General features: G+C 36.2%; 1 long non-coding RNA gene across 1 annotated transcript in view; it reads right to left on the reverse strand.

Moving 5' to 3' along the window:
* The window catches only part of LOC137481179 (uncharacterized), a 49,156-nt gene that overhangs the window by 19,247 nt on the left and 5,749 nt on the right, over positions 1 to 24,160 (reverse strand). The gene's annotated exons all lie outside the window — the stretch shown is intronic.

Raw genomic sequence — 24,160 nt, forward strand, 5'->3', positions numbered from 1 at the left:
AAACTCTCATTCAGCTTGCTGGGCTCAGGAACTTCACCTGTGCAGCCCTTGAATAAAACGGAGGACACAGCTAAATCCACATTGCCTGAAGCAACCAGTTTCTGTGACCACAGAACTTAGTAGAGGTCCTGACTGTTTCTTCAGAAAAAACAGTGATAACAAAAAAAAAAAAAAAAAAAAGTAAAAAAAAATTTAATAATAATGGAATAGGAGCATTAAACTATTCAAGTTTAATCAGAGTGCCAAATTTCCAACAACTCACTTTTTAGGACTTTAAGGAAATATTTCTCCTTGGAACCATCCAAGGTTATATCCATCGAGAAGCCAGGCCACTCTGATAAACTTGTTTAGTACATTAACTGTGGTACAATCAAGCGCAAACAGAGTGTTCCCGGAAAATTCATGATAAGAAATAATGGCTGTATGCAGAATTTAAAAGTGAGGTTTCAAATTACTGAGGTCCTGAAGACAAAAGCAAAACTAAAATCTAGAACCTTCCAAAAACCACTAACAAAATAGGTGCATTATACAGAAGACCAATTTATTGCACTCATCTTCCATCTAAGAAGAGGGTAAAGTTATGAAATACAAGCACAGAACCATCAGTGGGGAATTGGGCTGATACGAGAGGCACAGAGGTGTTCACTGAGATAAGTCTAACCTCTCCAAAGCATCTTGGTTATAGGCCCCGAGGCTCATCTGTTTTGCAAACCCACTGTGTCACCAGCTACTTCTTTCCTCGAGTCCCTGATTACATTTTAAAAATCCTAAGTCACCTTTCTAAACACTTAACTTCTAGGATATTCAGAAGTAAAATTTCAGGCACCAGTTTTTCCTAAAAGTGAAAAAATAATCTCTAGGACATAGGAAGGTAGTAGCACAATGCTATATGAAAGGATGAGGTGCTTGGGGGTGCAGTTTAGAAGCTCCTCTTCGGAGGTAGGACTGCAGCTTGCACAGTTCAACATTCCCCTTGAAGCAGGACCACTCAAGATGCTCAGCTGGAGCTTCACCTCACTGATAAACCTGAGGTCCCAAAGCTCCATACACACCTAAGTTTGCACAAAAGCATCATAGACTAAAAATACAGATAGCCATGGTAATTGTTGGGGGTCTTTCAAATGCAGGGGCTCTGATCTTAAAAAGGCAGGACATCTGCCAAGATTAAGGACTTGGGATGGGACTACACTGAAAATCATCAACCACAAACTCATTTAAAGCCCATCCTAGACAACCCTTGTTTCTATCTACTGTAAGGTTCCTTTGGGGAAACAGAAAGAAAATGATGAATTGCATGCACACAGGATAGCAGGGTGGGACTCAAACTTCAGAGATTTTTCTTAAGGCTCATCTTCCATATGAAAGAGGCAGCAGGAAGGGTAAAGGGAAAGGAACTTGATCTCAGTTATGTCTCATCATTTCCTTCTGGAGCACAGGAAAGATTCAGGTATGGGAGAGGATGCAAAAGTCACACAAGACAGAAGGATGTTGTCCTTCCTTCTCTAGCCCTTAAAATTTTACGACTTTACCTGCATTTGGACAAGCTAGGTCTAAATAAGTTAGAGTTCACTGTTATAAAAAAAAAAAAAAACAACAAAACAAAACAAAAAAACCACAAACACCAATCACATGCTTAGCCTTCCTGTAATAGGGAAAAATACAGGAAGAAATATACAGTTGTTTGTCACACTTTCCTACTGATGAAACTCTCTTCACAATAAATTGGATTGATACAAGTATGCTACACTAGAAAAGTCATCTCCATAGTCAAAGTCAAGAATAATGTACATATTACAACAAAACAGATAGTGTGAATCAAGCCAAATCAATTTATCAGAATTCAGAACATAGGAGCAGGTGACAATACATTCTAACCCTATTCAGAACCAAGCCACCTATGCACAATTGATGGTTTTCAATAAGAACGAAATAGTCTCATGGTGTTTTCCACAACATTTATAAATTTTTGGGGATTCTGATGGGTGAAAACTATTATACAGAGACATTACTGTAATTTTGCAACTATTTTATATAGTATTTGTATTTTAAATCTACATATTTTACAAAATTCAAATAAATAAGTAGGATACATTCAGAGAGATGCTCCCTAATTTCATAACCTACTCCCACTAACAATGATTAACTAAGAATGGTTTGCAAGGTGTAGTGCTGGATTGTTAGTCCTTTATGATTTTTTTGTACCCTGTTTGAAATTGCAGGCTCTGGCATTTTCTAAGAATTACAGGATCATCATCTTATGACAGATGCTTGCAAAACCTGCACTTAGTTTAGTCAGTAAGGGCCCATTAAGTTCTTTGGAAACTGCAGCAGGAGAAAATGCACAAATTGTAAATAAAAGTGCTTACTCAAGAAAATCAGTGCACAACAAGTCAGCCATGCATTCATGCACCATATTTCAAAGGCCAGATATAAAGAGGTGTTTTGGCTTTGTCTAAGTGAGGTAGATGAAGAACCTGGATCAAAATTATTTATTCCTTAGGGAGGATTGCCTGTGCTGCCAGGGAAAGAGATGCTGGAACCAGCCAAAACCACCAGACTACTCTGAAAATAGGATGATGTCATACTTGCATTATGGTATGAAAAGGAAGATTAGAGTTCACTTATCAACCCAAATTTCCCACTTTGAAGATTTAAATTCACCTGCATAGATGCACAAACATTATCCCACTTGCCTTTGAATGCCCAGAACTGCTAAAGGTTCCCTCCAGGTCTACAGGCAGCAGATAGCGACTTCTGTCAACACCTCAAGTGAAGACACTTTAAACAACCAGAAACTTTTCCAGACTCTCTGGAAATCTGGAGTTTTACATCAACCCCAATGCAGAAATAACCACAAGCACAACATTTGCTTCTACTAATTCCTTCAATTATACTAATTCTTTTAATTCATACTATTGTAGAGAGTCTATATTTATATTACTGGTTTATATATGTTCCAGTTACTTGCTTTTTATCTGAAGACTTGAATGTCACACAACTGCAATCTTTAGGTTTGGAGCAGAGAAACTTGATTTATTAGAGAGTTTGTGACATCTCTTCAATGTCCTCACCAATCAGAGATCTTACAAAATCTTAGAATGAGATTACTATACACAAGCCCTCTGTGAGGTAAACCATTATTTAATAATAATCTAGGTTAAAACTACTGCTACTCTGTACAAAGTAATAGGGGAAGTTTACACAAAGTATTCTATTAATGTTCACATTAGAAAAAAAAATAAGTTGCCAAATACTGCATTTTAAAAAATGATTAAGTACACATAATTGGCATTCAAAGGCTGAATTATATGAACATGGCAACCCACAAAAAAAATAAAACACTAACTTAATTCTAACTTACTATAAGTCCAGAAATGGAAATGAATTGTAAACAGCAGCATCATGTTTGATCATGCATGGCCTTAAGATGTTATTTTATCCACTTTAATACAAAGAATATTTCACAAGATATCAAATAACATTTTATATAAAAGAGTACCTAATTTTTATTCCATTTATATTTTTCATATATCACACATACAAGTGAATATGTATACATTCCATATAAATACTCTTGTTTATATATACCTGAAAGCACTGGAACAAATAGCACAAAATACTTACATGGTCATGCCTGAAACAAACTACAATGAAGCTGGGGGCAAGTGGGCTTATCAAATGCTTTTGGAAACCTTAAATAAAATCTAGTCCACCATCCTGCTCCATCAAGAAAATTTTATGAAGAAGAATTTTATGAAGAAGAAGTTTCTTAATAAGCAACATGCAGTGATTACACCCAAAAATAATGTATATGGAAATCTGACACTGCACGAACAAATAAGATTACCTTTGGCCCCAATCCTGACAAGGAAGGGCTGGCACAAATACTTCCACTGCTGAATTAAGTAAATGCTCCTCAAGCTGTACTAATACTTTACACTTTCACATTACTTTTCATCCTTGTCAAACTATTGCATGTCTAGACCAATTCTTCTTTGCGCTGTAGCTTCATACAATTAAGGGTAAGCATTATACATTATATTTTTTTCTCCACACTCTGACATTACTATATTCACATAAAAGTAGCATAACATACTTGATTCATTCTTAGATGCTAGGGAATTAAAATACTTGAGATATTTGAAAGTCACTTTTGTTGATAATTCTGGAGTTTAGTATGTAATATTACACATACTCAGTGCTTATACTTCTATGATATGGATGGAATTGAATGGCTGTTTTCCCTCCACTTGCGCTGAAGAATTCTCATACAACAGTCAATCTAACCCTATTTTACACATCTGTTACTTGTATAGTGCACTCACTTATCTAAAACAAAGCAATTACTTCGCTTTTGCAAAGAGCTGCTCTCTTATCTGGGGCAAAAGCACGAGAAGTGTAAGTCAAAGGCAGCAATACAGATTGATTCATGAAGTACAGAAAAATACTTAAGTTGTGAAAAAATGTCCTAACACTGGAGCTAGCCATTCCAGTGTAAGAGTTTGTAAAACCCATTTTAAGCAACTGTTTAGATATTTCACAGAATAGTTAGGATAACACTTGAACAAATTGTGGTTTTTGTGTACTACAAGCCATACTTATATATTTATGAGCAGGTTGGTAGAAACCCTTCTCTACTAGGCTGGTGAAAGATCAAAAGTATATATGGAGAGGGCACAAACTACTACAGGACAAGGAAAATAACATTTCTATCACCAAAACTCCCAAAGTTACATTTATGGGCTTTTCTTTTTTTCATTCAACTATAAAATATATCCCATTCTGAGATAATGAAATGTCATCTTCAGCCAGTTTTTCACATCCTTTTTCTTCCATTGTTAAATTTTTCCAAGTGTGGTCTCATGTATCTCTAGCTAATCAGTAATATAACCTGAAAGGCAGCACTGAATAGTTCTACGAACTATTGCCATGAAAACATTTATTTTTATATCTATAAAGACTTAAATATTGACCCAAACAGTAACAGGCAGGAGCAGAAGGGATTTCAAGTCTATAATACTTTTCTATCTATCTTGTCATACTGAGGAAAAAATATAAGAAATGTAAAAAACCTCCAAAGCTCTGAAGAGGTACAAGCTACACATGAAAATTGTAGCAAATTGCATGGATCTTCAAGTTACTGGCAAATCTCTGCCTGACTCTCCTCAGAAAAGGTAAGGTTATAACAAAAGAACCTAGAAAAGGAGATCTGCAGAACAGCAAGTAGAGACACATTACTTACTCTTTGAAATAATATTCTGTGAATAAAGAACCAATTTTACTCAAGATTCTCCAAGAGATGTGGATTTTACAATAATATCCTAGATCTGATCCTTTGTTTATGAATGTTTATATTAAAACAGAGGCAGAGTTATCAGTTTACCTTCTCTGTAAACAGTGCATGCTTAGTGCTCAGCCTTCACATCATCCACATTGCATTAGCATCCAGTCATCTACACAGTACAATTCAGAGTATTATATATTACTAATTTTATTATATTTCACAATATCAGCACTATATTACAAAGTGCAAATTTAAGATGTATAAAGTGTCAGTATTCCTAAACACTGGGTTTAATGTAATTGTATTTTTTCTCAGTTTGAAGGAAATAAGATAGCTCATTACTGTATGGATCAGCTTACATAACATTAAAGAAACTGAAAGCTGTGACTCTTGAATTTGAAAATTACTAAAGCTTAAAAACCTGAAAATTTAACAGCTGTTAACAGCTGAAAAATGTAAGCTGTTTTTTAGATGGTTGTCATGCATCCATTTCAGATGTTTTAATACACAACCTGAATTCAGCATTGCATCAGTTAAATAGTTTCCTTCAAGTCTATCAAAAAGCATCACTGGAAAGATTGGCCAGGAACAACTTCAAAACAGCATTCTCCTACTCTATGTCATTTTTACCGTCTGTCAATTTTCTTCAGATCATCATTTTAGTGCACATTTTCCTTAAATTATTACAACAAAAGCTCCTTTCAAGTCATATCAAGTGATGTTATTTTCTTCTTACAGCAAGCAGCACTAACAGAAAGTAGCAGTGATTCTAAACATTGTCTACAATTGTTATGGAAATATATTTATCTGTATCCTGTTGTCAAGGAAGCCAAAGATCAAGGCATACAAGCTACACGCAATAATTTATACTGATTTGAAATAACATTTCAAGGAAACATTCAAATGTATAGTTCCATAAAAATCAGACTAGATTCAAAGGCACTAGTTACCCAAGGCATGATTCTGAGAGAGTGGTATTTCAATCAATATTAAATTCATTACTTACATCCTCTAGGTTCTATTAATATCCACAGTACATCCAATTTAACAGCTCAGGCGCTCTCAAACTTCTAGCACTTTTCTATCCTGGCACTAGACCAATTTTAGCAATGCTCCAAACTACAGAAAAGGACATTTGCTGACATTCCACATTTGTTTCTTTTTCATAAGGCAAGGCTGTTTACTCAAGTCTTTTGTTTTGCAGTTGACCAATTTTCTAAAATGGCAAATTTGTGTGCAAGTTTGATTTCCCACAACATGGACCTGCTACTCTTTTCTAATTTATGTTCAGTTTGTCCCATTTTTCCTTCTCAAAAAAGGAACACTACCACTTTTTACATACTAACAAGTCTGAACACTTCCTTACAATGAAATAGTCTTTTTCAAGGTGTAAAACATGGTTTTACCTGTCCACATGCATAACCACTATTCCTGGAGAAACACTGAGTGCCACATAGCATTTTATTTTAGAATGTCATGCAGAGCAAAACATGATACAAATGTAGTTTTGTGAAATAATAATGCATCCATTTTGTTTCATCTGCTATTCCGGAAAAAAAAAAACCCAAGCATTAAGTTTCCTAAACCACCTTTAAGATTTAAAAAACCTCACCAACAGTTACCTTTATTTCCTGTATTAAACCAAGTCCTTAGGGCCACTAATAAATTAGACATTATTTTGTCTCTTCTATTAAGACCATTATGTCATCCAAATGAGAAATTGGGGTATTACACAGACCTGCATTAGCACTTCAGTTAAGTCTACTTGTCACTGTGACTACATCTGATAATTGGAGAGACATAAGTAGTTGATCATAAGCTTGCATCAAAGTAATTCTAGAACTGTTAATAGCAGTTCTAATTGATCAAATTGACAATACCACAACTGCAAGCTCCACACAGGTGACCTGAAATTGTTTTGAATTGTATTGTAATATGGACCACAAATGGAGTGGTAATGGAATCACATCAGAGTCCGTTCAATCTTTGCATTCCATGAAATGGTGCTATTGTCACAGAGCTGTTATGATGCAATACTATCATGGCAGAAGGATTTATTCTTCTTCCTACACCACAATAACACAAGTTAATAATATATGCACAATTCTAAGCTAACAGGATACTGAGAGAATACAATATATTGCCATGTTAAAAAAAGTCTGCAGTATTTTACAACAATTCTAGCTTGGATTTTTTCACAGAGGTTCAACATCCTAGCACTCAATTATACCTGTGCTAGGAAGTTCCCTTCCCACAAAAAGCTGCTTAAACAATGACAGGGACACATAGACTGCAAACCTAAAAATATTTCAAGATACTCAGCATTGGTTTTGTGTAAATCTGCTCAACAGTGTTCTGGCAAAATGTAAAAGCAGCTGTACAAACAAAGAAACTTTAGAGATATCCTTCCCATCTCAATTTAGTAAAGGAGTAGCAAAACTTCACTCATGACAAAACTACAGAATGGAAGCAGAATTATAATAAAAGTATGAATAATAGGATTGTGCCTTTAATTACACATAGAGAAAAAATCTCTATGCTTAACAGTTGCATGTCATCCAGAAATCTGTCCTCCATTATTCAAATGAAAGCACTCTAAGGCCTTCTATCCATACATTTTGGTTCATTCTATTTCTGGTTTTGGCTAGGCCACTATCATTAAGTCAGTACAGCAATCTCCTCATTGAGCAGACTTTCCCTTAAAGTATTAATAATGGTCTTATAAATTTACTCAAAAACATGATCTGCTTTTTATAACAATAAAAAGCAAAATGCCAATCAAACAAAAGTAATCCCTCACTTCAACAATAAATACTTCAAGTGCACAAAGACAGCAAAAATTAATTTTGGAGTGATCCATTCCTGAATTTAAATGGATATAATTATGTAATCATTAAGTCATTTAATGGATTTCATTAGACTTAGTTCTGGGTTTGATGTCATTTTTCTTTCCAATTAACTCAACTGTTAACATTCATTTTATATTGCTATAAAACAAAGATCAGAGCCAAGATTCACACTTCTTAGGTTCACAAAACCACACAGCACCCAAATCTACTTTTTCCTCAGTGTAAGTACACATTCACTATATCCTAACAACAATAACAATTCCTATAAACTAGCATTGTTTTCATGTTGTTTAAATGAAGTCTCATATTTTACCATTGAACTACAGTCATCTTACAGTTTAAGTGTACTTCAGACACAATTTAAATTTCTTGTTTTCAGACATAACAATAATAGATGATATCTTATGTTGTTGATACACCTGTAGCATTAATATCAATGAAAAATATAGCATGAATCTGTCATAAAACTCTCAGAAACACTGCAAAAAAGTAAGATTTTTCTCTTTCAAAATCTCAATTTGGACCAAAACAAACCACATACAAAACTCAAGCTGAAAACTGTCAATCAAGATTTGGTTCTCCAAGAGCCTAATGCTGTGAAGTTCTGAGCACACACAACTTGCATTCAAATCAAGGAACATTAGGGTTAAGTTGGAGCAATGGGATGAAAAATTAGGCACACTTAAGAGTGGATGTCTTATCCACAGGGAAGGAAAATATCAGTGCTTTCAAGTTAGTTCACCTTACATCTCAAACCTTCTCCCCTCAAATAAAATTTTCAAAACCACGAAGATGTTGACATTCAGTGCCTTGTGATGAGACATGTATCTGTAATACACAGAACAACTGGATAAAGTTTAGTTTCTGTTCTCATGGGAATTTAAAATATCCTGTCCTGATTTAAAAGAATCCTTACAGATAAACAATGCACAGGTACATTACTTTAACATTACATCTGTCACAGACAGGGAAAAAAATTCCTGCTATTTCTGAACCATGTCATTTTCAATCTTCAGGAATTATTTTCCAACAAGGATTTATAAACCATCAGGATGATACCGGTAGTATTATAACACATGGAATGTGAGAAATACAAGTGAAACATAATGATAGATATCAATATCCACCATACATCAATTGCATATGAACGCTAATCTCCAATCAAAATCCAAAAGTCATCAGTTTAAAAGTTCTTAGAATCTCAGCATCTCCCAAGCTGGAAGGTACCCACATTGAACTCTGCCTCCTGGGTCTGCACAGCACAGCCCACGCTGTGCCCGAATACTGCCCAAATACTTCCTGAACCCCAGCAGATTTGGTGTATGAAGCTGTTTTCAAAATACTGGGTTGCACAATTTTAAAGATCAACTGGTTATTTCCAGACCCCCTGCCCTGTGCAGGGACACCTTCCACTACATCAGGTTCCTCCAAGTCCCATCAAGCACGGCCTTGAGCACTTCCAGGGATGGGGCATTCACAGCTTCTCTGGGCAACCTGTGGGAGTGCTTCACCACACTAACAACACAGAACTTTTTCCTAATATCTAACGTTAGCCAACTCTCTCTCATTTTAAGATCATCCCCCTGCCCTTGTGCAAAGTCCGTCCCCAGCTCTCTTAGAGAAGATCTACAATAAGGTCTCCTCAGAGATGTCTCTTCTCTAGGCTGAAAAGCCCCAACTATCTCAGCCTATCTGCAAAGGAGAGGTGCTCCAGCCCTCTGAACATCTAATGGAGAAGAGCAAAATCAATATAACAAAGCAGCCTTGTTTAGGATCCCTGTCATATCCCAGTACCGGATGTAACTACAGGCAGCTGATCAGCTCCCTTGTTGTAGACACAGAAATTGCCATATAATGGGAGGATGGGTGAGTTACCACCTACTCTGTTGGTTTATTCACTGACACTTGCCAAGATTTACCAACTGTTCTTTTCAAGCAAGAAGTAAATATTGTATTTGGTTTGTATTTCAGCACAAATACTCACGTGCAAATGTATGCACACATACCAGAGGAACACTGAGTTACTTACATTTGTTCACATTCTGTAGTAACACAAACAGCAATATTGCTGCACCAAAACAATCAGACTAAGGAGTAAACTATAGACATTTTTCACATGAAATGAGAAAACAACAAAGTTTTGCTATACTAAATTGCTTTCATTGCTTGAGCTAGAACACTATTTTATTCCTACACAGATACTTTATTAAAAGCAACAAATAAGCAGCATTTTAAGAGGGAAAACTTCCAATGAATTGCCATGAACTAAGGCAGTATCACCTTCATGTCTTTTAAGACAAACTGGCTTTCGATCTATTCACATGCAAAAAATTCTGGGGCCTGATCATCTCAGACACAGAGCTGGTAGGAGAGTAAACTGCAAGGTTTGAGCTGTTTAAAAGCAGACTCTTCATAAATAACAAAGCCACTAAATTTATCTCAACATCTGTTCCTTACTAATCTAGTCTTACAGAAAGGCATATATCATCTGCAACATCAAAATTACTGAAAAGGAGGAAAAACAAGGGAATTGAGAATCCTACATGACATGAACAAATCTTTTTTCTGCATCCTTTGACAGCTGAGAGTCTGTTAACTAGGAAATAATGGAGAAAATTGGGACCAACTTAAAAAATAAAATGAATATTCAGGTTATTCCATTAAAAAAAGGTATTTATTAAGGAGAAATAGGCTTTAGTACTTCCTAAATGCAAGTAGAAATTGCTTTATTACATTTATAGTAGTTTAAGAACCCCATATAATAATGTGAATTATCAAAACACACATTTGTCTAAGTTTGGAACAGAAAAAAAAAAGCTCAAGGGTGTCTCAGTCTTGTTTGCTACAACCCCAAGTCCAGTTCAGCCAGGGGGAGTAAGGTAAAAACAGAGGGACAGGAAAGATGGAGTTGCCTGAAGAATAAAGAACTTTAAAAGCAAAATAACAAACGCAGAAACCACATGATCTGAGGGGCAAGATCCAAAGACCAAGGGGTGTGGTGAATGGAACAGTATTTAGGAGTATTCTGAGGGCAGGGCTCCAGTCATGAGCACGAACTCAGAACATGACTTTATATGTGACAGGTCCTGAACCAGCTGAGAACAAGAACCACAAACATGAGCTGTTAGAGAATAATTCTATTAATATACCGACTCCCATGACCACACTCTTCTCACCATGACCTGACTAGATATCTCCCTTTCAGTATCCCACTTCCCATGCTCTCAGGTTGATGCCACTGAGGCTGAACCACTATTCATCCCAGCCAGTTCTGTTCCCAGAACAGAAGAGATGAGAGAAAATGACAAAATAAAGAAGCACATTAGCCATAAAAAGGAGATATCTGAAGAAAACAGTTAAATACAATTCAGATCCTGAGATTATGACAAGTCAGAGCTGATTAAGAAAACTTGAAATGACAATTCTTCAAGCTATTCTCCAAAACAGGCTTTCAACTTTCAGATATCAAGCATAGTAATTGTTCTTCTTCCTCTACAGGAGCCTTTTAAAATCAATAATTTTTACAGCACATCTGAAGCACCAACACAATACATAAAGCTCAAGTATAGGGGAAAAGTGAATTTATATCATTTCTCTTTATGAAACCCATCCACAGGTCCCAGATATCTGTTGATTTGTATTTAATTGTGCTGGTACACCCTAAGACTTATCTAACTCCGGCGTGTTTATCATCACTATTCAATACCTACCATCTACCCCATATCAGCAATTTCTGTTAAATGAGATTAATTGAACAAAGAAGACATGCTGCTTCCTGTATTATTTTCCATTCCTACTTTAAAGGATCAATAAAGAGGGGATTTTTACATATACACACAATTTATAAATGCATACAGTACTTATTCTATATATTATACATAAAACATTTTATACACAGGAGCTTTTTTCTTATAACTGAACCTTGACTTTTTTTTTAAAAAAAAGTTCAAGGTAGTTCCAGGTGCTGGTTCCCAAAATTCAGACTTCAGTTAATTCCTGTCACCAGTTTTATACTTACAAAAATATGACCAAGAATAGACACAAACATTTTATGTGCTGATTTAATTGTCCAAGTGTCAACTGCAAGAGTTTTGCCAGTATCAATTAAAAATCCATGGACACATCAGGCAATTTGTCAAAGCCAGGAAAATTCTTATTGAGTTGCAGTTGGGCACTGACCTGCACAATATTCACTACAGCTTCATTCTGCAGCAGAAACACTGCTTGCATAGCATTTAAAACAAAGTTCCAAAGGAGAACATGTACACTGTATTACTAGTTAGAAACTGGAGAGAAATATTCAGTACCACAAAAGTCTCTTCTCTGATTAATTTCCATAATACTGCACATTTTTGGTTTTTTTTCCCTTTAACATATCACATGACTTTTGGCAAATCTAAAATTACACAACACAGCTTATGGGCTCTGGTATGATGTGTCACAACACAAATTGTCAACCACTACATCTAAAATAGAAGTACTCAAGACAACAGCAAGAACAGAAAGGGACAACATGGAACAGGACAGAAAGCAGAAAGGGATTTCAGAATATATGAAGGGCTCTTAAAGTTTCACATTCACAGCTTTAACCCATATATGATTACAGGTCAGAGATCATTAGATCAAAGGATTTCCTGGCCATACTGAATAAACAATGGTACCAGGCAGCTGCCTTAGCTTATTCCATGACAGGCTGAACAGAAGGCACAGGCAAACCCAGAACTAGATGGATGTGGTACTGAGTTACTCAGTGATCCAGTGGCCTGTTGGTTTGGCTGCCTGGATTACACTTTCAAGGTGCACATACAGGAAAGCTTGCTCAGCATCTGAAAATGGGTAATACAGGAAATAATTGTGCCTCCCCAACCACCAAAAATAAATCCATATATAAGCCATAGAAGGAAAAGTGATTTCTGCAGTTTCTGCAGTATAATGTTTATCTTCAAAGTCTGTGTTTTGGGCTTCCCATCCCCAACTAAAAGATACTAGAAATTCTCAAAAAGGGAAAAGTTTGCTTTGTGTAATTTACTTGTTTGGGACATTTAACTGACTGGGGACAAGGGCAGATGTGCTATTATGTCCCCAAGTCCCTGCTGTCAAGAGAACCTATTCACTATGTATTTAATTCTCCAGGTAACAGTTTGGAAAATACTGGAACATCTGTATGAATTACAAATAGATGCTCAGTAATATAATGACAAGGATATTTCCTTTGCACATAAGTGAAAATATAAACAATCTCAAGAACTATGAAATCAAATAAGTATAAACAAGCTCTCTTACTGCTGCCTCATTAGAGAGTTTTTAATTAGTACACAAATAATTATTTTGTCTTAGTCTCTTGTTTTTGTGTCAGATTCCACAAAAATGACACTGATAAACTCTTAAGGTAGAGGAATTTAGAACTGATATTTTGAAGGAAGGATAACAGAGCAGAAAAAAGAAACTTAAACATTCAAATCTAAATATGATCATATATTAATATTTAATACTGTTATTTCAATAATCACTTTAAATTCTTACGTAAAAGAACAATAGCTTTGTTCAGAACACCCTACTCAGCTCATTTTCACAATTGTGGAGTAACTTTGAATATTTAACTGCAATTTTCAAGCACTCAGCTATTTCAGCTATTGTCACCTGATCTAGCCACAATTTTAAGACACAAGGCAGGAAATAGAAATTTGAAAAAAGGCATAAACATTCTATGCACAAGTCAATCACCTACAGGATCCTTTGTTTTTCTTCTCCTCAACAGATTCAGGTATCAGAAATCAGATCAAATGCAGTACAAAGACAATGAAGCCTTAGGCTGGAAAGAAAAAAAAGAGTATGACAAATCTCTTGCAGAAGATTTAGCTCCCTCTGATGAACATTCAATAGAGCCACAGAGTGTGAGGAATTTCAGATCAATAACTGGATTTGCTACAGCAATTTAAAAAGAAAGAAGCTGGGGAAAGCATTAGCAGTAACAGTCTCCCTAAGCAGATGCCTACAGAAGTCATCTCTAGGAAGGACTGTAATGAGTTTACTCTTACTCCACCTAGCCTATCCATAGGGGTAGGCTACTAATGATTGTTTGGTCCTTTTGCAGCAGTTAGTGTCTTATGCCTCACTAGATTAGATAAATGAGATAATTAAGCATCATGGGGAAAAGCTTGCTAGTGATTAAAGCAGACATTGAACCAGTTTTCTATTTATTCCTCTTCTATATTTTTCAGTTCTACCCAATTTACATCTGCATTTGTATCGTCGGGAACGATCAAATATCAATGGGCAATTTGCCTCCACCTCAAATTCTACATTTCTCACACACAAGAAATGTAACTAACTCCAGTGTATATGGCTTGGCAGATATCAGGTATCTGCTCAAATAATGGACAGTAAAACTGATAGTTGATTAAAAGAATACATATTTCTGAAGGATAAGAACACTCTAGAGAAACAAACAGGTAGCAATACACCTATAAGCTGTAATGGCTCAAGAGCATGACACTTCAAAACATATTCCCTTCAAGGCACTAAGTTATTATAGGGTCACAAAAGTCTTTCCTTGTAAGCTCTTTTTGTCAGCTGAAACAGTTGGTAAGTCCCTTCTATACATGAAATGTAAGACTGGTTTTGAGCATATAGCTAGGATGTTTTGTTCTCCAAGAAGAACATATGAAGTTAGGTGAGAAGTTCATCATAGTGTCTGTGGAGGCTTTCCAGTTCATCACCCAAAGCACTGAAAGCACTGAACTGGTGTTAAGGAAACTCCCATGTCCAACCACCCAGAACTCACTCTGGAAGTCACACTTGCTGGGATTGAAGCCTCTGGCAGCTTCACCACCTCCATTCACACAGTCAGACCAGGGTTCTCAGAGCACAGTCTCAGACATTCTATCCCTTTTAAGAGTTTCATCTTGATGCAACAACCAAATAACAAAGTAAGAGCTGGAGCTGGTGTCTCTGAGGAAGGACTCAGAGCAAAGGAACCTCTAAGTCCATATTCCCTCACAGTCTGAGAATTTTGTATGGAAATCTCTTCTGATTTCCAGGAAAGACTTTCTACATTCTGAATATTAGAAAATCTAAAAATAGAGGCTTACCAGTACCAGCAGTAACACAACTCAAAGTAAATTTCAATACAATCAAAATGAAAGTTTGCTTCAAAAAAGTATCCATTTAAAGCTCCGGTAACACTGAAAAGATTTTTCAATCCCTAACAGAATTACTAATTTTTATTCTCCCCCCCCACATGACCTCATTTAGCACAGCAGAAGACTACTTTTCCTCATCTATTAAGACTTCAATGAAATAATTCATTTACAGTTAACAGCCACAGTATGCACATTTAAACCTGAATATTAATTGACTGATAATGAGATGATAAAACTGCTTCTCTCTGCAGGTGCACCAATCAATTTCAATGAAACAGAAGGAGTATTTTTCCTTACTGCATCTACAGTTAAAAAGTTATTTTATTTTCTAATAAAATGCTTTACATTGATCTTCTGGAAAAGTATGGTTTCATTTTCACCTTTTTTGAATTATAATAGTTTCTGTTTGCATAGAAATTATTTCCAAATACTACTTTTCTCCAACTGGTGATTAGCTTCCATATGATTAGCTTTACAGAATTCAAAAGTCACTCCAAAAAGCTTTCTAACTTCTGTTAAACTTTCATTCTATTCGATGGAATTCTTAAACTTTATAAAAGACACAAAAGTATCAGAATAATTTTTAAGTAAGTATTTCTCTTGGACTTCTCCATTTGTACCAAAAATTTACTGTTGGTAAACATGGCTCCAAGACTACTATATTAAAGTCTTTTGACAGTCATCAATAATAGGATCCAGCTTGCAGCAATTCAAAGTTCTCATTATCTATCAGAATTTTCTAGCATATGTTTGAATGGAGCAATCAAATTTCACTCCAATAATATCATGTCTTTTAAGTGCTAATAATTAAGGAGCAATGAAAAGAACACTCTATTCTGAACATTTTAAGATACCACACTCACTGTAGGGACCATGAGAACTTGGTCCCTACAGTGTTTTGAAACAGGTTGTTTCAAAACCAGAAGACCACAGAAAGAAGGGAAATATGTGATTCATGTGAAACACATACAACTACAGGCATAAGTATTACTACAAACTTGGAGAGATTAAGGACAAAAGCTGGAACTCAACTCCTTTGAACTTCAGAGGTCTGACACCTTACTGGGCACAGGTGGATAACCAAGCTGCCACACCAAACAGTGGTACTTGACTAAAAAAAAGAAAATAAAAGTTTATGTTTCAGTATATGTAGATATAGGGTCATTGATTAGTGAGAATGGTCTGAAAGAAAACCAATTTTTTCTTCACTGAATGAAAAACCAAAGCAAAAGACATCATCTCCAGCATTCTCAGTGACTAATCACATGTGAGTAACTACTTCTGAAATTGGAAGTAACGTTAAATTCCTCTGTGATCTGACAAAACTTTTTAGAGCAGTAAAGACTAGATGCCAGAGTCCCAGATCTAAACTCAGGATCTTCAAGTGACTGCCATCCCAAATTTCTCACCAAAACAAATACTTCATAACACAAAACTAGCTTTAGTTAAAACATTGAAATTCAACAAGCCAATAATGTCCAGTTCTAACATTGATTCTACCAGATAATTGAAGCCTGTCCAGATGGGATCGGATGTGAGCACTGTAGACATCAGCCACCCCAGAACAAATGAAAGTGAAAAACTTGCAAACCAAGAAATTACATTCTTACGATCAACATTGGGTAAGGAGTCTGATAGATAATAAGGGAGAGTCAACACAAGCTCTGGAAAGTTTAAATAAAAGTTAGCAGGGCTTGGAAGCTGACTCCATAACAAACCAGAAATCAGTACATAGCAACAGAGACAAAAATGATGCCAGGAGTTAAGGTGCTAATGCACAGTCTTAATAAAGAGCATGTAGGTAGATGAGACATAGTACTCAGTCTTATTTATATTTGCTTCTCTTGAAGGATCAGGCTAGAAAAATAATTTCCCATCGTGTCAGGGCCTGGAATTGAACCACAGAACAGCAAGTATTTATAGTATTTATCTAAGACATTTTTGGTAGATAATCTAGGGTAAATTCATCAGAAAGCAGCCATTTTGTTGCAACAGAAGCTAGAGAAGCTAAATTGATCAAAGAATCAAGGATGTAAGAAAGTAACACTATGACAGCCTTTAAGTAGACTTTTAGATATACTTTGCAGTCAACAAATAAATACTCTTTAATTTGAGATCACTTCTGCTAACTGCAGAACTGAATGATAAACACAGGAAATAGCTTTCAGTTAGAAAATCTCCTTTACAGAATTTATTATGTTTCAAGTATTCTCAAGCTACATGCATAAACTCCTAAATACAACATAATTAATTTCCCACTGATCTAAGTATTTAATTTGAAGAATTTAGTTTCTTAATGGTATCATCTAGCTGTACCACACCTCTGTTCATTGAAAAGTCATTCCTTTTCTTACTGCACTGTAAGAAACTGAAATATGTTTAAATTAGTATAGATTTTAATTCTAGTATTTTCCATGACACACCCAAACTTATCTGTTTCCATTTTATTAAGAATCATCATCTAAAGACAGCAAGCCTAAACTCATCACAATTTAACTGCACATAAAGAATATTTTCTTCTCACATTTAAGTACACAGCAGTTTGAAACATTTACTATAATAAAAATCTTACATCTCAAGCATTATTCTCAACTCTCCCCAGAGCGCCACCATCATATTTCTGTAAATCAAAAGTAGATTTTCTCATCCACTGAAGAACAAAGGAAACGGTAAGCTCCAAAGTAACTGTAGTTTAGAGATAGCATGTGTTTCCTCAAAGGTCTCCCAACAGGATTCTCCACTGAGCCACTGACCTTATCTTTCACTACTGCTTAGGCTCCAAATTTAGAAGTAATTTGTACCCTTTTGGAATCATAATTGACAAAACATCAAAAACCATTCAAAATAGCACAACATATTGGAACTCCAGAAAAAGAAAAAAAATCTGCCTCAGGATAGTCCCCATGGCAGTGCTACAGATGCCCAAAGGTGACCAACAGGCCCTGCTGCCACAACAGCAACAATGGCCACAGAAAAAGCTTGAGAACATAAGTGCTGGGTGAAAGACTTAAAAACCTTCAGATCAGAACAATGGCCAAAAAATAAATCAAAGCCTTGACAGTAAAATCTACCAATTTGAACGGGTACATATTTTAAGGGAGCTATGAAAGGTTAGTGTTCTGCATTCTTTCTTCCCCGCTGGCCCTCAGCAAAGAGTCCCTAAGGTGGACAGCTGTTACTCCTGCAATTCCTTTTACAGCACTGCCCTCCAGTGGGCTTTGCCTGCAGAGATTTTCTTAACCAGCAGCTAAATTCCTTTGCTTCAGAGATTTACAGAATCACAGAAGGGACCCAGTAGGATCATCAGGTCCACGAAGGGCTCACATGGGGATGGAACCTACAACCTTGGCACCATTAAGCACTACACTCAAAACAACTGAGCTCATCTCAGGGTCATTAGCACATCTAGAAAAGTGTAATAGGTCTCACCAAGTATGCTTACAGGCACTAAGTGTCCTACAGCTAGGAGAGGACATGGACATAAGATTTCACTCTATCTTACCCACCTTTCTTGGGATTTCAGTTAATTATAAAATGCATTTTTAAGTGAAGACAGCAAGACTTAATTCCAAAAACACCTACTATGGGGATCTTGCCACCAATTTCAGAGTTCAACTGCTATTTATACTTACAAGTCATTGCAAAAGAAACTGTTTCAGAGTCAGGGAATTAAAACATATAAATAAATGCATATTTTAGGTTTTGTTGTAAAATCAGCAATGTCCAAGATTTACAGCCTCATTGATTTCTGTGAGATAACTTGAAATTCAGCACAAATTCCCAGGAGGATATGTTCATGGCAAGGCTTCTCATACAACTTACATAGGCTTCCTTCATATTCTTGCAGTGAATTCATCAGCTGAGAAAGCAGATCGCACACCAGTGTCTGTCAATGCAGATCTCCTTAAGATCCAATACAAAACCTGCCTTTAGCTCCAGTGTCAGTAACATAGAGATCAATCCTTTCAAGCACAAAATGCCAATAAACAAGTTGCTTACTTCATAGTTACAGTGTGTATTTGGAGCACATCAATATCCAATTTCAGCCTGTTCAGTCACATGCACTGTCCTTTATAGCATCAGTAGTTGTTTTTGTGCCAGGGTCTTAATTTTTTTCTTCTTCCTCAGGCTAGCCTCCAGGCTTCTGGACAGATTCCACAACTCTTGTGCTCTTACTGGTACTGCAGCCCATTTGATCTTAAGCAGTAAATGAAAATATTTATCTTCTTTTGCAGATGACTTCAGAAGGCTCCCTGCATTGCAGGAATGAAGAACAAGGAAAGGAACTCCAAGCTAAACAGCCTTCACTACTGAATTAAGATCAAGTATCTCTAGTTTCTGTAACAACTCACTGGTCCTGCCACTCAAACACCAGCTATTAAAGAGCCATGGTTTAATGCAGGTTGCAAAAGAAAAGTTTTGAGAGTAGGAAACTGTTGTTCATTAATATTTTTTCCCAACAAAGTAACTCAAAAATTCCTTGCCCAAGAAAGCCTATTTTAACTTTTAGATACTCTAAAGTCCCCTACTAGGAAACAGTGTCTGGAAAAGGGGAAAATGCATGATGTCAAAGTAGCAAGCCTGTACAATCTTATAAACATCTTCAGAATGATAACTTATACTGCTGTATAATTACCAGTTATTTTGAGTGCACAGTAACACTTTCATAGTTTTGTTTCTGTTGTTTTAATGGCTTTAAGTCCAAGTCTTTCAAGTTTCAATGCAAGTTTTAATAGAACTCCTTGACACATTCATAAGGAATAAATAGTTTGTTCAATTCACTTATAAAACCAAATTTACTCATTTAAGTCACAAAATCAGTGTTTCATGACAACTCCTTTAGGAAGAACCTTGCCTATTGCCATGTCTTACCTGTTGGCAAATTAGGCTTCAATTTTGACACAGCTGTGAAATAACAGTAGTGTAGTGATTAGTAAGCCCATCACTAAGTAGATGATTTTCTTGGTTTAGCACCATGCAACAGCTTGTGATTTTCTCAAGCTAACTCAATTTTTTTTGTTGTTACGAGCCCCAAGAAAAGCCTCAAGAATAGGGAGACACCTTGCTTGAAATATTTGTCTCTCAGAAGTAAGAGAAGTCCACATGCCCAAACCCTTATTAAATATAAGCTTGAATCTTAGACTTAAGAAATGCAAAACAGAACAAACAACCCAAACACTCCCCCTCCTTAAAAAAAAGAAGTCTCTCAACTCTGAAGTATCCTGAAGTTTTCAGCTGAAAACAAGCATGAATACATATACTGAAAACCCAGGCCTGTCAAATAGCACATCTCTACCAGATTCTAAACCAACAAGCTAACTTACATCATAACCCACAAGATATTTTCTAGTGAGTGACACACAGTGGATTCAAAGGGGCTGGCCCATACTGTCATCCATCCATACAAACTAGCTACAAGCCAGTAGTACCCTCAAATAGACCTCTAGTGTTTGGTTTCCCACAAATAAAACTCTCTTCTCCAGTTTTTAAACAGTTAACTACAACTTGGGACTCTGTCCTAGAGAAGTGCTCAACAATACCAGACCTTTTAGCCATCCACATATCCTGTGTGCTTGCACACACAAATTTGACTATGGGAAAATTGTCCCTCCTGCACAGCCCTCAGTCAGCAATGCATTGCAGCTGAGCTGCAACTCTCCTGCAACCCAGGAATCTAGAAAGGACAACCTATGACAAACCTTGATCATTGTAGGAGACCCCCTCTATCCAGTCAGAAAAGGATTTAGGAGCAAAGTTCCAGAACCCTTTCCATCCTCAGGCTAGAGCTAGTTTAACCTCTGACAATCAAAGGACATGCAGAATACATTTGCTCCAGAAGACAAAAAGCAACTGAATGCAACTATGAGAATTAGGCAGAGAAGATGTTCCAGCTGTGCTGGAACATTTTGCCATTGGTCTTTCACTGTATTTTTAAACACGGTATGATACCACATTTTCTCTTTCTAGTACACAAAAAGTGTATCTCAGCAAAATCCTCTAAACCAGGATGAGTTTCAGCTCAATTCAGTCATCTTGGCTATACTGGTAATACTGGAACGTCCAGCCTAAGGGGCTTTTGGTGTGAGCTTGGCTTAAAATTACATGTAGCCATAAATGGTCCACACAATCACAAGTAGAGCCTCCAGGATTTTGATCTGCTGAACTGACTTAACCCAGCATGTCCATTTTGAAAACACAAGACTGAACAATAGAGGCATTCAAACTCTAAAGGCACATATGTAGTTTTTGGTTTTATAAGAAAACCCCAGGAATACAATTCTACTACTTTCTGTGTCTCACCATTTGTATGCTTCGTCCACTTCAGTATCCTTCCTCCTTTTAATTCAGGTTGGCTTTAATAGCCAATATGGTCTTACTTGTAAGGACTACAACAAAAACCTCAACAGTTCCCTAAAGTGCAATACCTGGACAAGTACTAATTATTCTGGAGTTTTTACTGGTCTGCATTTTCAGAACACTCTCAAATCCTCCACTAGATGGTAGCTGAACACTGTGTTGATGGTACAATATTATACAGTCTGTCATAAGCACAAGAACCATACCTGGTGACTATGATTTTTCAGGATTAATCACAGTATCTTAGGTTAAATATAAGACATGCCCAGAGGTGACACTGTCTTAAATATTTAAGGGTAAGAGATGCCTTCAATTACACTATTCTGCTACTTAGGACTATTGTGGTCTCACAGCATTCTGCTTTTAGTTCAGTTTTATGTTTGCCCACTATTGCAACCATGCTTGCCAGACTTCAGGGTCAGGCATTTCTTTCAAACATCTATTTAACACATTTACTTCCCTCATCTGTTGAAAGACAATGCTTTTTTTTTTTCTATAAGGCTCTTCATTAGATCCCCGAAAATGTTGAAAAATTTCAAAGCTGATTGCTTCAAATTAGGAAATCATTCAACTGAAATACTAGTGGTCTGCTTGTATTATTAGCCACTGACAATAAATGCAGAAGCACTTTATATAAGAGTATTTGAAAATGGCTTAAGGTGTTACTGATTATACTTCTATCCCATTCTCTATGTTTCTGACCTCCCTCCATTCCAGTCTGGCTACACACTGGTTTAGTACCTCGGCAATAGTCCAGGTACTGATGTGCTACAAATTCCAACAGCAACAACTTCTATTCAATTGCACAAAGTTACTGTTCCCATAGCAACAATACTAGTTTTTTTTTTCCATCCCATATTTCCTTTTCAAAACTGGAAGTACCTAACAGCCAGAAAACTGAGAAAGTATTCCAAACTCAACCATGCAGTAGGCCACTTCACTAATTTTTAATAGATTAACTTAGACAGTTTTTGTAAATGAACTAAAAGACAACTTCTTTCCTTTGTCTACTTATTAGATAGATTATTACTTGCCAAGTACTTTTACAGAAGCATGCTGAAAGCAGAAGAAAAAAGTCTGCACTGAAGCACATTATTCATTATATTGCGCTGTTCTAATTAAGTGGTTTTGTACCCTTTATTTCTCCTGACAGCAAGTGAGATCATCTAATTAATCTCGTAACTAGTCCATCATCTCCAATATTTCAAGGCTGCCTCGCAGACCCCGCTTACAAAGCAGTCTGAGTTTGACTGTGCTTCTCCCAGTTTGAATGGGCAAGCTTTCATCTATCTCCCATAAAACCAGAAGAAAATCTTCTCTCAAACCTTTTGCAGCAAGTTCCATGCAAAGTCTAAAGATGAAAGTCAAATGCACTTCTAAACCATGCAGGCCACAAGCATGGCAGATTAGTCCAGCAGAGGAGTTCTAGGGTTTGAAGAAGCCAAGGTACAGTGACTACTAAGCCAGTTAGCCATGAAGAGTCAGCTGCATAAGTTTCAGATATTCAAGCCAGTAATTGAAGAAACATTCCAAACTCTTAAAAAGAATTTTCCAGCACAATTTGTGAAAAGCATCCAACACTTGAATAAATTATAATTTAAATGATTAAGTGATAATTGTACAAATAACACACCTTGAATCTAACTGAACGGTTTTATGGTTAAGACAAGAGAGAACACCAAGTTTTGGGTCCCAATTTACTTCAGATAGACTGAGAAAAGTTACAAGAATCAAGAGTGACCAGCCTTAGAAGTCATATAAGCACATGAATATAAGCATTCCCAATTCCCCTAGCACAGCTCTTCTGGAACAACTCTTCACAGCTTTATCTAGATTCCATTTCAAATCACCATAAAATTATTTATATTACCTTGTTTGTGCTTCCTCTAGATTATTTCTATCTTCATCCCAACTTCTCAGAGAAATTTGTTCTAATAAATTGTGTATTTTTATAGTGAAATATTTACCAAACTTTGAGACTTCTAAAGACTTCTTTGTGTTTCTTCATTGAAGAACTACAAGTTTATTCAAGTAGCATAGAAACATTCTCCCAGAGTCTTTTTATAAAGAGGTGAATTCACTCACATACAAGGTCCTCTGTCTAGCATTTATCATACCTAGCTAAAACATGAAATTACTTTGGCACTAACATTAATAGAAAAAAATACTTGTTCAAACCAAATTATCTAATATACATGGCAAGTCTCTACACCAACTAATCAAACAGCTAAACTGAAAGTGTTTTTCCTCATTACAACAGGTAACAAAGTAGAAGGTTTTGCAGATGTGACCCCTAAAAATACAGGTCTGCTGGAAAGCCAAACACAGTGTTTAAACATTTCAGGAACTTCAATGAATCATACAGGAATACATTATTGATTTCATGCTATGACTACAGTACACAGTAAGGTATTATGCCTACAACTGGTTTTGAGTAGGAAGACTCAACTTCATCTAGAAAATCCAGCAATCTTTAGTTTGAACCCCTGTGTGGAAAGATTTTTATCACAAACAGCTACATCCTCCCA

Source organism: Anomalospiza imberbis, chromosome 12, assembly GCF_031753505.1.
Source record: "Anomalospiza imberbis isolate Cuckoo-Finch-1a 21T00152 chromosome 12, ASM3175350v1, whole genome shotgun sequence".
In the NCBI taxonomy this organism is placed as follows: domain Eukaryota; kingdom Metazoa; phylum Chordata; class Aves; order Passeriformes; family Viduidae; genus Anomalospiza; species Anomalospiza imberbis.